At 36.7% G+C, this 14,725-nt stretch overlaps 1 protein-coding gene across 2 annotated transcripts in view; it reads right to left on the reverse strand.

The window, feature by feature from the left end:
- The window catches only part of Fur2 (furin-like protease 2), an 899,016-nt gene extending 884,705 nt beyond the window's left edge, over nt 1-14,311 (reverse strand). The window contains exon 1 of one of the 2 annotated variants that reach the window (XM_067783582.1): nt 14,155-14,311. The gene's annotated coding sequence lies outside the window, so the exon portion shown is untranslated. Of the gene's footprint in view, nt 1-13,908; nt 13,950-14,154 lie in introns of those variants that run through there. The other variant, XM_067783583.1, reaches the window with a different exon arrangement.
- Between the last annotated feature and the right edge of the window lie 414 nt (nt 14,312-14,725).

The raw sequence follows: 14,725 nt of genomic DNA on the forward strand, positions 1-14,725 counted from the left end.
TCCTTACTTGTTGACATTGTAAACAAAATGACAAAATTGCAAAAGGCCCAATTTTATCAAAAACTAACCAAAACGGCAACTCTGCTCTCTACATTAAATTCAAATCAAACCACACCATTAGCACCTTTGCTCCTACACAACATTTCAACATTTTTCACCACATGCTTAACAAATATGTCCTCCCTTTATTTGTCTACCTGAATTGCATGGCACCCTTTAGCATTAAAGTATCTAATTTGCATATACGCATAACAGTAATTGGATTATAAAAGATATCGATGACGATAACAAACTTATTTTTGTTGTTGCGCTGACTTATACCCCTTCCCTATTAAAAAATCGCATGAGGTATTTATTGTTTTTTAGCCTGCAAAAAATCATCCGAATTTTTCCAAAATAGAATGGTCTGCGATTGATCTCTTTTGCCTACAGTGCAATATAACTTGTTCCTCCCTCCTTTTTTGGCACAGTTGTGATGTGTTAGCCTGAAATTTTGTGAAGCTGATTTTAAGAAACAACAAAAAACGACAACGAAATGGGTATGCTAGTTAAGCTTGAACTGAACCAAAGACTCACATAGACTGAATGTGTCCATAGTGTTACCAGAATTTATTTGGCGACCAAACGGAAAAACTCCAATCAGGTGCCAGGACTTATGTTATAGAATAACTCCGTCCTATTGGCAAAAACTAGAAGTTTTCTAGCTTAATTGCAGCCTCAAAATTCGGCAACTCTGCCGCCCTCGATAGCTGGAGTCTTCATCTGATGAGCGCAGGACACGAACATAGAACGTGCTCAACCGTTTCTTCCTGCAGCTCGCACTTCCTGCACCTGCTGTTACTGACGAGGCCTTTGCCCCCACCTTTCCTGCTTGATGGATGATATGCAACTCCTGTCTCCGTTGATTTCTCCCAAACTGATTGGGACGTCTTTTCATTTCCTTCTATCCGGGAATCCAGTATAGATGTATAGTTCGGCCTGACCGAAGTTTTTCCAATTCTTCTTTGCATTCGAAAACACTTCTTGACTGTGTGAGGTTATTGCGTTAAACGCCGCCTGACTATCAATATATATGTTGACGTCACTGCAACTTAATAACGCTTCCTCCACGGCCTGAAAGATGCTGTAATCTCGCAGCCTGTAGGACTTACATATTTCTGTGTAGACACAGTAAACAGCAGAGCCGACCCCTTTTCGTTAACTGGGAGCCATATGTATAGTATGTCCTGTCATTTCTGCACCCTGGAACCAATCCTCCGGGTCAACTTTGGCCCCCAGAGCTCTTTCGTAGCTCAGGCGCGGGACTTAGATGGCGTTTTACTGTCATGGCCATGCGGCCTGCACACAAGCACACAAGCACCCGAAGATTAAAGCCTCGTTGCATTGAAAATTGTGATATTTTTGGCCATTAGGACTACAGGCGGGATGTGCAGAATGGAATGGAATGGTGCTGTCTGGGTAGCTTTTTTGGCTCCCGTTATGCTAATCATTGAAAACCTGCATACCTTCCCTAGTTTCTTGGTATAACGAAAAGGGTCGATTAAAATAAAAATGTATGAGAAATAAAATGAACTATTTTAGAAAAATTCAGAGCACTATACCGAGCCTGAAATATTACTGTGTTCAGTTACAGTAAAATTTGTTTAAAAGATTAATTGTAGAATATTTTTTAGAGTCGGGAAGAAAGAGATCTTTTCCGACAGTACCTCTAGGCGAAAAAATAAGACCTGTCCTAAAGTAATCGTAGGGGTAAAAGAGATCTGTACGACAGTACCAGAAGGAGTACAAAAAGGACCTGTCTGACAGTACAACTAGGGGTATAAACAGGACAAGTCCGACACTACCCGTTCAGGGACATAGGAAAAGCTCAAACAAAAGTGATCACTGCAACCCACATAAGAGTTCAATTGCAACTCATACCAGATTCAGCATAGACCAATCGCATTGTTTGCAGGATAGTTGTAAATGCGAATGTATGTGTGGGTGTGTGTGTATGCCAGTGTGTGTCATTGATATTACAGAGTATCAAAATCACTGAATTGGAATGAGTTCATTGTTAATGTTATGAATTTCAAGATGAAGGTGTTAAAATACTCATATACATATGACTTACTACGTACATATAACGCATTTTCATGAATCCGTTTATTTTTGTGTCAGACACGTGAAAGTAGGAAGTAATGGGACAACACATTTGCACATACTTTATTTTAATAAAGTATGTATGTTAGTAATAATGTAACAGTGGCGAATAAAATATTTCATTATGGGAGGGGTTTTGATGTGGGCTTTACATTAGTACATATTCATAACCGTTCTGCATAAGTGAGGAAGGCATCGCATTGCTTTCGCATTGCTTTTCATTTTGGGATGTTATTTTCGGACACATTTCGGGATCATTGCAATTATCCAGACATTTAATTATTATATTCTGGATCAAACGTAGTAGGCGGCACCAAACAAGTAACAGACAAGAACAGAAGTAACAAACAAAAAAAAAAAACGATTCCAAAAAGAAATAATACTGAATTCAAAGAAATAATTTTTCCGAAAAATAGTAACTGGTTATGTAAAAGTTAGCGATCTTCAGAAAATAAGCGGCTCCAAAAAAATAACCGATTCATAAAAATTGCCAGTACCATTACCGATTCCAAAAAAGTAACTGGTGCCACAAAAACAACTCGTTTCCAAAAATTTACCAGCTCCTTAGAGTAGTCGGTTCCAAAAAAGTTAATGATACCAAAAAAGGACCCTGTTCCAAAAAGAAACCGAATCAAAAAAAGTAACCTCTTCCAAAAAGGTAGCCAAATACAAAAAGTATCCGGTCGCAAAAACTAACCAGTTCCAAAAAGATGAGTGAGTATCAAGTACTCATGAAGTTCGATGTGTAAACTTACAGGTGAACCTCTAGGCAACAAATGTTTTGAAGTTAACCCGAACTCGCCAAAGGTTTGAAGTTAAACTACAACAGAGATCAGTTTTCCAGAAACAAATAGCTTCGGCCTTTTGGAGACGAGCTTCGTTCGTTTCTATAGGTAACAAGTATTACCGGCAAGAGATTTTGATTATCGCTGTATTATTGATAACGATTTATTACTTTGAAGTTCTCGATTTGTTTTTAGCTTGTTATCGATTTATTATCAGCTTGTCATCGTTTTCTTATTAGTGTCTTATCGACCTTTTATTGAAGGGTAACACATGCGTCTTCGATTTTATATTGAAGTTTTATAGTTATCTTTTTCGTAACAAACCGAAGAGTCGTCGTTAACAAATCAATAACTTGGCGATGACACATTGGTAACACACCGAGAAGAAATCTATTTTTTTTTTCATAACAAATCGCTACATTTCTTATAAAAAAATTTATAGCTTTTCAATAACAGTCCGATAACAAATTTTAAACACCCCGATAATTAATGTAAATTTCCGAAAACATATTTATGTTATTTCTATATCGATAATTTGCGGTAAGTAATCGATAACTTTTTTACAACCACTGGATTACTTCTCAATGACACTCTGATACCAACACCACAGACTAGGTTTATGATAACACATCCTCCAGTTCTCCATACACTACATGTACCAATATTACTCACTACGCCTGCATTTATTTTCTACATTTGTCCCACATATGGCATACCCACTTACAAGGACTACGCATACGCTTACATATACATCTTACGCTTACATTAGGAATTCCCTCATACCATGAGCAATGGTGTTTACATATTATAAAAGTAATCGGTTCCGAAAACGTAACCGTAATTACTGTATTTCAAAGAAGTTATGGCCCAGAAGGTTTAACGTGGTCATATTAATCGTTGGGGCTAGTACCTGTTGTTATTGTTGTTGTAGCAGTGCCTCGACCCATCCAAGAGCTGCCATCAAGAACACAACAAATTAAATGGGGTTACACTGAAATGACAGCCCATGGTCGGGAAAAATCTCGAATCGTTCCGGTACATAGAACCGGCTGCTTTGGGAAGCGCGCTAGTACCTTAATGGTGCCTGTTATCGTAACATACCGGGGCAAAGTACCATCAACATCGACAACACTTCCCGAAACCTATCGTTGAAACAACAAAAACAAGAGCTCATCATTACACCTTCTCCATAAATGTTTCGTAGAATTTTTCTTTCGAATAATCGTAGAGCTCATTGCATCTCATCTCATCTCATCTTTTCTCATCTTCTCTCGACCATGGTTCCGAGCCATACATCAGAACAGGAACCTTTCAGTTGTCTGGTCTCAATCAATAACAATATCGTTTAGCTTCCCACTTATATTTTGTACTAAGATAGTCGAATAATCTTGCCGACTGGATCAATATTAATGTGTTAAAATAACTAGTTTATCAGTTTTATCTTCAAAGAAAAGCATCAGAAAATCTAAGTCGAAAGGGAGAGTTGTTTTGAACGAACCCCCTTTGTAAACCCCATATGTACGTTCATTTACGTGGGTATACGTAATATTAAATAAATCAAACATATGTACATGGATTTAGTTTTAATATGACTCTGACATTGTAATAGAAATTGGAGTAGGGCGCACTCATGTACACACTCGAGCTTTGATTAAAGTTGTCGTGCGTGCTGGCGTAGAGATTGTTCATTTTGGGGCACAAGTGCTCCCTTTTGGTATATAAGATACCCATACATTTGCGAAGTAGTGAGGATAACATTTTTGTGATTTAAGGAGTAATGAAATATACTGAATTGTGCGTGGGATTATGCTGATGACAGCCTCAATGAGGGCATTGAATATCACTCAAGTAAAAAAGGTGTGAAGATTAAAAAAAAGCAATCAAAGAATTATAATATCCAATTGATAATTGTTATGAAAAAAAAACAACGTATAAATTTGTTAAGTCAGTTAGAAGACAAATATTGGAAGAAGCGAAAGACTTAGTCTATTCAGGAACCATGATCAACACCCCGCTAAGTGGGTTGTGCACTGGGCCTGGGACTCATCACGGATGAAGGAAATATTTTTTTGTTGAACCTAGGCAAACGCTTGAAGGCTTACGATTCGAGGGCATGCACCTGGAGTGACCGTTCCCTTAATGGGATTGTTGCCATCCAAGAACTACAATGTACGAAGCAAAGAAAAAGCTTGCTTTCAATGCATTAGATGCACACAGGATTCAAGACCTCACATCGACCTGGATTACAGATACGATTAAGAATGCCTCCTTGCAACCGAAAGGTAGGATGCTGTCCCAAGGGCAACGTTAAAAGCGAAAGCAAAAAGGAAGAGTGTGTGAACACTCCCGCCAATTGAAAAGGAAGCTACACACCTTTACAGAAAGAACAAGTAAGTAAGTCTAAGTTCGGCTGAAACCGAACCTTACATACAAATCTGTACACTTGAAATACTGTTGTTGTTTGTTTTGTGTGCTAAATAGTGTTAAAAGGCTGCGCAATAATACATGTACATATAGTTCTATTCTGAACTAATTTTTCTTCGAGTTATGGCTCCCGAAACATAGAAAATTGATTAGTCATAAAAGGGCGGTGCCACGACCATTTTTTTAAATTTGAAGTTTTTCCTATTCATCGTTATAAATCCACTTGGGAAATGAAATACTATTGATATAAATCTCTTCTGTGCAAAGATATTGCTTATTTTATTCATCCACGGCCCTTTTAAAAATCTTTTATATAAAAGTAGGCGTGGTCCTTAACCGATTTCGTTAATTTTTCTTCAAACCATTCCTTATAGTAAGGCAACCTCTCTGCCGAATTTTGTTACGATAGGTTTAACGATTTTTGATTTATGATTAATAATATTTGGAAAATTGAGTTTATCACAAGTGGATGGTGCCACGCCCATTTTAAATTTTTTTTTCAAATTTTTATCAAGAGTTTCAATATCAGTCCACACGTCAAATTTCAACATTCTAGGTGTATTATTTACTAAATAATCAGGTTTTTTGTGTTTCCCAAAATGTTATATATATAAAAAGTGGGCGGGGTTATCATCCGATTTCGCGCATTTTCAATACCAATCTATTATGGGTACACGTAAGCTTGTGTACCAAATTTGGTGAAGATATCTCAATATGTACTCAAGTTATGGTGTTAACGGACAGACGGGCGGACATGGCTCAATCAAATTTTTTTTCGATACTGATGATTTTGATATATGGAAGTCTATATCTATCTCGATTTATACCTTTATACCTGTACAACCAACCGCTATCCAATCAAAGCTATAATACCCTGTGTACAAGTACAGCTGGGTATAAAAATACAGGGACAAAAAAAGTGAGTGCGAAAAGCTCGAGCTGCAGCAACCAGAAATAACGTCCGTAAATTTTACTAAATAATTCGTAGCAAAAATTCCGGGGCAAACTCCAGTAAGAACGAAAACGACGATCTTGTAAACGATGTCCAGAGAGTAGTTAGGTTATAGAGCGAACACTACTCTACTCTCCTAAATGGAGATAGCGATGTACTGGCCAGGAATAATAAACCCGATCCCACAATCTATCATGATGGAATTAATGTCCCCTCGGCCGGTTATGACGAAGTGGAAATAGTAATTACCCGAATATAAAACAACAAGGCCGTGTGTGCTGATGGATTGTCTGCGGGGTTGTTTAAGCGCATTTATCACCTTCTTTGCAAAATATGATCGGACGACAGCATGCATGCAGATTGGAGTTTCAATCTGCTTTGCTCAGTCCACACGAGGGGAATCCTGCATAGTCCACCTAACTTTTGCGAAATTGACCTTGCTGGTATTGCATATAAGACCTGATTAATCTACCATCGACCAGATTGTCACTATGCACCAAATCTTGGAGAAAGACTACGAAAAGGGAATTGACACACATCAATTCTTCATCGATTCTAAAGCAGCCTTCGACAGCTTTTTTTCTGTATGCTGCTATGTCTGAGTTTGGTTTCCCCACTTATAAGACTGTGCAAAATGACGTTGAGGAAAATTACCACAAGCTCAGCCGAAATTGTAATGTATCACTCTGAGCCGTTTGAAACTAAACGCAGTTTCAGGCAGAGTGACCCCGTATCGAGCGATTTATTCACTTTGATGTTGGAGAAAAATATACTACCTGAAGAACTTAACCCTTTAGAACAAAATTTTATAAAAGCATACAAATTACTGGCATATGCTGACGATATTGGTATTGTAACGAATTTACTTGGAAATCCTCTTATTTGCAACCCTCTGCTAAGTTCGAATCACTAAACTGTTGAATAAATTACTCCAATATTTAATAATGCAAAATGGCCTTTGTTAAAGTACTTCACAATAACACTCAAACTTTGCAACGAATAGCTTGCTTACTAACCAAACTGATTGATAGCTCAAATGGAACTCTACTATTCAAAATAATACTGCTCTTGCTCGCTAGATAGTGTTAATCGAAATCTCAAATCAAACTGAATTACTTCTTACTCGCTTGCGCCGCTTTTATAGTTTACGCTGCATACATCTAGGCTCTTCTATTTCCAGAACTTACCAACTATTTCGTGGGTTTATAGTTCTCATATAGTTTCTACTTGTTTACAATTGTCTAATTTTCAGCGTCTCTCAGATGAATGTGAGTTTGTAGTTTACAGTCTCTCGCACACACATAGGCGTATAAGTAAATGCATCTGTGTATGACATATCTCGGCTGCCTTATATATGTGTATACATGATTTGATTATTGACGTAAATACCGCTTAGCATGGCCTTAGCATCGCCTTAGTGATGGTATAGCTTGGTGATGATAATACCCGTTACAGTATTATCCGCCTGAAGACCTGCGACGTAATTTCTGCTTACTCCAAACTGGAACTCGAAGCAGAGGTTTTGATGGTGAATGAGGAGGGACAAAAGAAGTTACTGCTGTCGTCAAGCAAAAAGTCAGCGCATTTGCACCTTGGCAACCACGCTACTGTTGGCAGCCATAATTTCCAAATAGTAAAGACATTTTATTTGGGATTCAGCATTAACACAAAAAAGAACATTAGTTTTAAAATTTAGCGAAGAATCACTCTTGCCAATAAATGTTACTTTGGACTAGGTAGGCAACTCAAAAGTAAAGCTCTCTCTCGGCAAATGTATATCATGCTTTACAAGTCACTTATCGTACCCGCCCTGCTATATGGTGCAGAAGCATTGATCATGGCAGCATCAGTTGGGGCGGCTCTTCGCGTTAGCGGCGGCGAGTACCGAAGAGGATTTTTGATGAGCTGTACGCGCACTTCGCAGACATCAACAAAGTCTATCAATTAAAAACGCAGCGGACACACTAGCAAGGCCATGTAATGCGAATCAATGATGATGCTCCAGCTAGGAAATTATTTTTTTTGGAACCCGCCTATAGCAGCAAAGTCCTGGGCAGCCCCCACCCCGCTTTAAGGACTAGGTGGAAAACGATTTGAATTCCTTTGGTTGTTGTAGCGATAAGGATACTCCCCGAAAGCCTTGGGGAGTGTTATCGATGTTGATGGTGTTTTGCTGGATGCAGATCCTGGTACGTTCCGCTAACAAGCACAATTAAGGCACCAGCCCGACCATCTCGGGAACGATTTAGTTTGACCACATGAAAACTTCAAGGCCGTACCGCCCTCCCACTCCCTAGAACCGTGAGGAACTTCTTGTCGACAGAGCATCGGCTGTTAAAGTAACGATTCGCCACGGGTAGGTGAGGTTGACAATTTGGTTGAAGAAACTATATTTTGGTCTAGCAACACGTTGAATGAGTTGCGCTACAAAACCCCTTGAATCAATTTGGTATTTTAGTCATCTCTTACGACAGGCATACCTGCCACGGGTATATTCTAAGCCCCCTGACCCGTTGATAAGTAGATATCCTTTGGTGAAACCTAACGGTTAAGTGCCAATTAAGTAGTTAAGTAAGTAGTGAACACTAAAGAACCTCCCAAGGCTTAAATCGAATGTTACGTTGCAGAGTATGAGTGAAGATAAAAATGAGGATAGATTTTTAGTACAAGTCATATTTCCAGTATCGGTGGCACATGGTAAGCAAAGAGACCGCCTTCAGAGTTTGAGGTGTAACTGTGACATGAACTACTCTACTATAAAAGCATTTGGCCAAAAGCCAGATGTATAAAACACAAGCAACGGAATGTAAACAAATGAAAGACAAGAAGAAATATTTTTTTAAGTCAATAAGTATAAATATTCTTTCGCTGCATTTTCCCTTCTTCTTACTCTTTTAATGCGTGGAAAGTTATTTCGTATATTTTTTGCGTGCCTTCGGAAGCATGAACATATGTAAACAGCGTGTGTGTGTAAATAACATAAAATATGCATGACAATGGAGGCCAGTGGGGACTTGCCATCATGCTGGAAGATAAAATACACTTTTACTTCATTTGCAGTAAAATAAAAATTCGCAAAAAAAAACAAAATTCGGTCGAACAAGAAAATCGTTAAAAAAAATGTCTCAGTTTGTTTGGTCAGCTGTTGTTTGTGATTATCTTAACAATACACGCCCACTCAGCAAATCCAACATGTGGTGAGTTGTGCCAAAAATGTTTGCTGAAACGTACGAATGTACGCACCTCACTGTCTTTTTAAGCTTGAAACACAATGCCCTGGCGCCGCAAAATAAACGCGACGAACATCGCCTATTCAAAAATAAAATCCCCGCAATTACATGAAGGTGAACACAATGAAAGAGAGGAGCGAAATTTACGCGACGACGTTTTGCGACGATAGATTTAATTCTACCTAATTTTTTCTTGCTTCTATTTTAATTTAAAAATTTTTTTCATCTAAGAAAAAATGGATGTGTCAAATAATTACTGTTAGGCTTTGAGTTCAATTCGATTCCGCGATCTTAATTTAATTTGGTTTAATTTAAATTAATTTAGTTACATTTTTTTAATTTTACTTAATCTTATTTTATTTCATGTACTTGTATTTTATTTTATTTTACTTTTTTTATTTCATTTCATTTCGTTTTATTTTACTTTATTTTATTTTATTTCAGTTTACTCTTTTTTATGTAATTTTATTGTATTTTTATACTCAGCTGAGCAGAGCTCACAGAGTATATTAACTTTGTACGCATAACGGTAATCCGTAACGGCATAAACTAATCGAGATAGATATAGACTTCTATATATCAAAATGATCTGGGCGAAGAAAGAAATTTATTTAGCCATGTCCGCCCGTCCGTCCGTCCGTCCGTAAACACGATAACTTGAGTAAATTTTGAGGTATCTTGATAAAATTTGGTATGTATGTTCCTGGGCACTCATCTCAGATCAATATTTAAAATGAACGAAATCGGACTATAACAAAGCCCACTTTTTTGATATCGAAAATTTCGAAAAACCGAAAAAGTGCGATAATTTATTACCAAAGACGACTAAAGCGATGAAACTTGGTAGGTGGGTTGACCTTATGACGCAGAATAGAAAATTAGTAAAATTTTGTACAATGGGCGTGGCACCGCCCACTTTTAAAAGAAGGTAATTTCAAAGTTTTGCAAGCTGTAATTTGGCAGTCGTTCAAGATATCATGATGAAATTTGGTAGGAACGTTACTCCGTTTACTATATGTGTGCTAAGTAAAAATTAGCATAAACTTTTAAAAAAAAAAATTTTTAAGTCAAATTTTAACAAAAAATTTAATATCTTTACAGTATATAAGTAAATTATGTCAACATTCAACTCCAGTAATTATATGATGCAACAAAATACAAAAAAAAAAGAAATTTTCAAAATGGGAGTGGCTCCGCCCTTTTTCATTTAATTCGTCTAGAATACTTTTAATGCCATAGTCGAACAAAAATTTACCAATTTGATACCCTTATCGTATAACGCAAATTCTAGAGTCACCGCTGGTCCACCCTTATGGCGATATCTCGAAAAGGCGTCCACCTATAGCACTAAGGCCCTCTCCCTTTTAAAATACTAATTAACACCTTTCATTTGATACCCATATCGTACAACACACATTCTAGAGTCGCCCCGGGTCCACCTTTATAGCGATGTCCCGAAATGGCGTCCACCTATAGAACTATGGCCCACTCCCTTTAAAAATACTCTTTAATACCTTCCATTTGAAACTCATGTAATACAAACACATTCCAGGGTTACCCTAGGTTCATTTTGCTAAATGTTGATTTTCGCTTATTTTGTCTCCAAAGCTCTAAGCTAAGTATCTAATTTTCGGTTACACCCGAACTTAGCCTTCCTTACTTGTTTTATTTGATTTTTTTTATTCGTTTTATTTAATTAGAATTTTCTAAATATTTTTTTCTTCGTGCAACTATTCTTTCATAGAAATCTTACCAAATAATATACAAACATATTACAACCCACAAAACCCTAAAAAGAAACCAATTTCAACTTAAACCGAATTACTCAACCACGTGCTTTTTTTTCTTAAACACTTGTCATGTTTACTCTGGCTGCATATTTCCAACAAGACAGCGGTGTATACATCTGTTCGTGCACCTACATGCAAAAAAATTTTATATATGCTCAGACACTTTAATTTATATGTATGTAGCTGAAGTGTTTGTTTTGATTTGCTGTGTGATTTCACACATATCAACTCTACCACGTACCATGTTCCCACATTACGCTACAGTGTTAGGACTGTATTTGCGTTCTCATTCTTCGTTACATGATACTAATATTACATACAACACCTATGCTAACACATTCTCTATTACTCCATATAGTACATACAGCAATATTAGCAACTACGCCTGCCTTTACTTTCTACATGAATATATTCCAAATATAACATAAACTTACAAAGACTTATATTACGCTTACACTAACGCTTACTCTTAAACTTTACGCTTACGTTCAGGACCCTCCCCCCCCAAAGCTGTAAACAAAAATGTCTACACATCAAAAAGAAATGAAATAAGTAAGGAAGACTAAGTTCGGGTGTAACCGAACATTACATACTCAGCTGAGATCTTTGGAGACAAAATAAGGGAAAATCACCATGTAGGAAAATGAACCTAGTGTAACCCTGGAATGTGTTTGTATGAAATTGGTATCAAATAGAAAGTATTAAAGAGTATTTTAAAAGGGAGTGGGCCATAGTCTATAGGTGGACGCCTTTTCGAGATATCGCCATAAAGGTGGACCAGGGGTGAGTCTAGGATGTGTTTGTACGTTATGGGTATCAAATTAAAGGTATTAATGAGGGTTTTAAAAGGGAGTGATCCTTAGTTGTACATGTGAAGGCGTTTTCGAGATATCGACCAAACTGTGGACCACGGTGACCCAGAACATCATCTGTCAGGTTCCGCTAATTTATTTATATATGTAATACCACGAACAGTATTCCTGCCAAGATTCCAAGGGATTTTGATTCGCCCTGCAGAACTTTTCCATTTTATTCTACTTAATATGGGAGGTGTCAAACCCATTTAAAGTTATATTTTGCGTCAATAAACCAATCGAATTACAATGTTTCATCCCTTTTTTCATATTTGGTATAGAATTATGTAATTTTTTTCATTTTTCGTAATTTTCGATATCGAAAAAGTAGGTGTGGACATAGTCGGATTTCGGTCATTTTTTGTGCCAAGATAAGGTGAGTTCAGATAAGTACGTGAACTAAGTTTAGTAAAGATATATCGCTTTTTGCTCAAGTTATCGTGCTAAGGGCCGAGCGGAAGGACAGACGGTCGACTGTGTATAAAAACTGGGCGTGGCGTCAACCGATTTCGCCCATTTTCACAGGAAACAATTATCGTCATAGAATCTATGCTTCTACAAGGATTGGTTGATTTTTGTTCGACTTATGGCATTAACCCGGTAGTTCCCATAACTTTTATTGTCTTGTATTTAGTTGGAAAGAAGATGTCTTATAGATTTTGGCGTCCTGAACACGAAAATGATGTCCATTTTTTAATCCACTGTTACGCTTTTCCTGAAAATCCGGAAAACTAGCGTTACCATATGGTAATCCTGGGTCGTGTAGGGTACAGGTTTTTGCTGAAAGAAAAAACTATTTTGGACATTGTTTTTTAAATTTTATTTCGCAAATAATAGACGTTTTTGAACATTTTTATTAAACCGTAAATAAGGGACGAATACATATTTAGATTTAATTAGTGGAAATATAACGACACCTTTTGCGTTAACATATGGTAATCGTGGGTTATTTCGGGTTAAACGTATTCTAGTCAAATTAAATGAAAAAGGCGGAGCCACGCACATTTTGAAATTTTCTTTTATTTTTGTATTTTGTTGCAGCATATAATTACTGGAGTTGAATGTTGACATAATTTACTTATATACTGTAAGGATAATAAATTTTTTGTTAAAATTTTACTTTAAAATTTTTTTTTTAAGTAGGCGTGTTCTGCACCCGATTTAGTTAATTTTTATTTAGCACATATATAGTAATAGTGGTAACGTTTCTGCCAAATTTCATCGTGTTATCTTCAACGACTGTCAAATTACGGCTTGCAAAACTTTCAAATTACCTTCATTCAAAAGTGGGCGGTGCCACGCCCATTGTCCAAAACTTTACTAATTTTCTATTCTACGTCATAAGGTCAACCCACCTACCAAGTTTAATCGCTTTATCCGTCTTTGTTAATGAATTATCGCACTTTTTGGATTTTTCGAAATTTTCGATATCGAAAAAGCGAGCGTGGTTATAGTCCGATTTCGTTCATTTTAAATAGCGATCTGAGATGAGTGCCCAGGAACCTACATACCAAATTTCATCAAGATGCCTGAAAATTTACTCAAGTTATCGTGTTTACGGACGGACGGACTTGGCTAAATAAATTTCTTTTTTCGCCCAGATCATTTTGATATATAGAAGTCTATATCTATCTCGATTAGTTTATGCCGTTACGGATTGCCGTTATGCGAACAAAGTTAATATACCCTGTGAGCTCTGCTCAGCTGAGTATAAAAATATTTGGTACTCACTCAAACAAGATTGTCACACTGTGCATGCGATATGCAGAAATTTTCGTTCACTTTGCGGCGGCGGGAAACTTTGTTCATATATAATTGTTTATAAGCAAAAATTCGATTCCCTACTCTCAGTATGTGCTATGACAATGATTATTATACATTTTTAATACCGCACGATAGTGTGACCAACCAACACTTTTTTCTGGAAACTTTTGCAGAAACAAAGGACACCAAAACAAGAAAAAACTTTGCACGTACCAACCAAATAACTTCTGTATTTTTCACAACAACAATAGGAATTCACGTTACTATTAGCACTAACACATATTAATTACATTTAGGTAAAAATATATATTTTCTTTTCATTTTATTTACAACAAATAAACAAAATATACAAGTTTTACGGTAAATATACCACCGCGTCACTCAGCTGTTTGTACGACTTAAACGTCAAAACAAGTTTTTGACATTTTGTTATGCGAGCGCTTCGTGTTTTCACATATTATTTTTTGTTGAAATCATTGTTTACTATATAGTTTGGCAGCTTAAGTAGAGGTTATGTTGCGAATGGAGTGGAAGGCAGTGGACTAGGCAGTCGAATGTCATATAATGAAGGAATGGTGTTCGGAGATTTTTCAAAGTTAAAAAAAAAAAATGATAAAAGCTTTAATATAAATAAAACTATTGTTTTAATAACAACAAAAACGTCATATATATTCTGTATACATAAATTTGTTAGGATTATCTCACTTTAAAATTTGAATTAAATAATCTAAAGTTTTGTTTTGAAACTGAGTCGAGAACTGTGCGTGTGAATGTGCGAATTTTC

The sequence above is a fragment of the Eurosta solidaginis genome, chromosome 4 (assembly GCF_040869045.1).
Source record: "Eurosta solidaginis isolate ZX-2024a chromosome 4, ASM4086904v1, whole genome shotgun sequence".
NCBI lineage: Eukaryota > Metazoa > Arthropoda > Insecta > Diptera > Tephritidae > Eurosta > Eurosta solidaginis.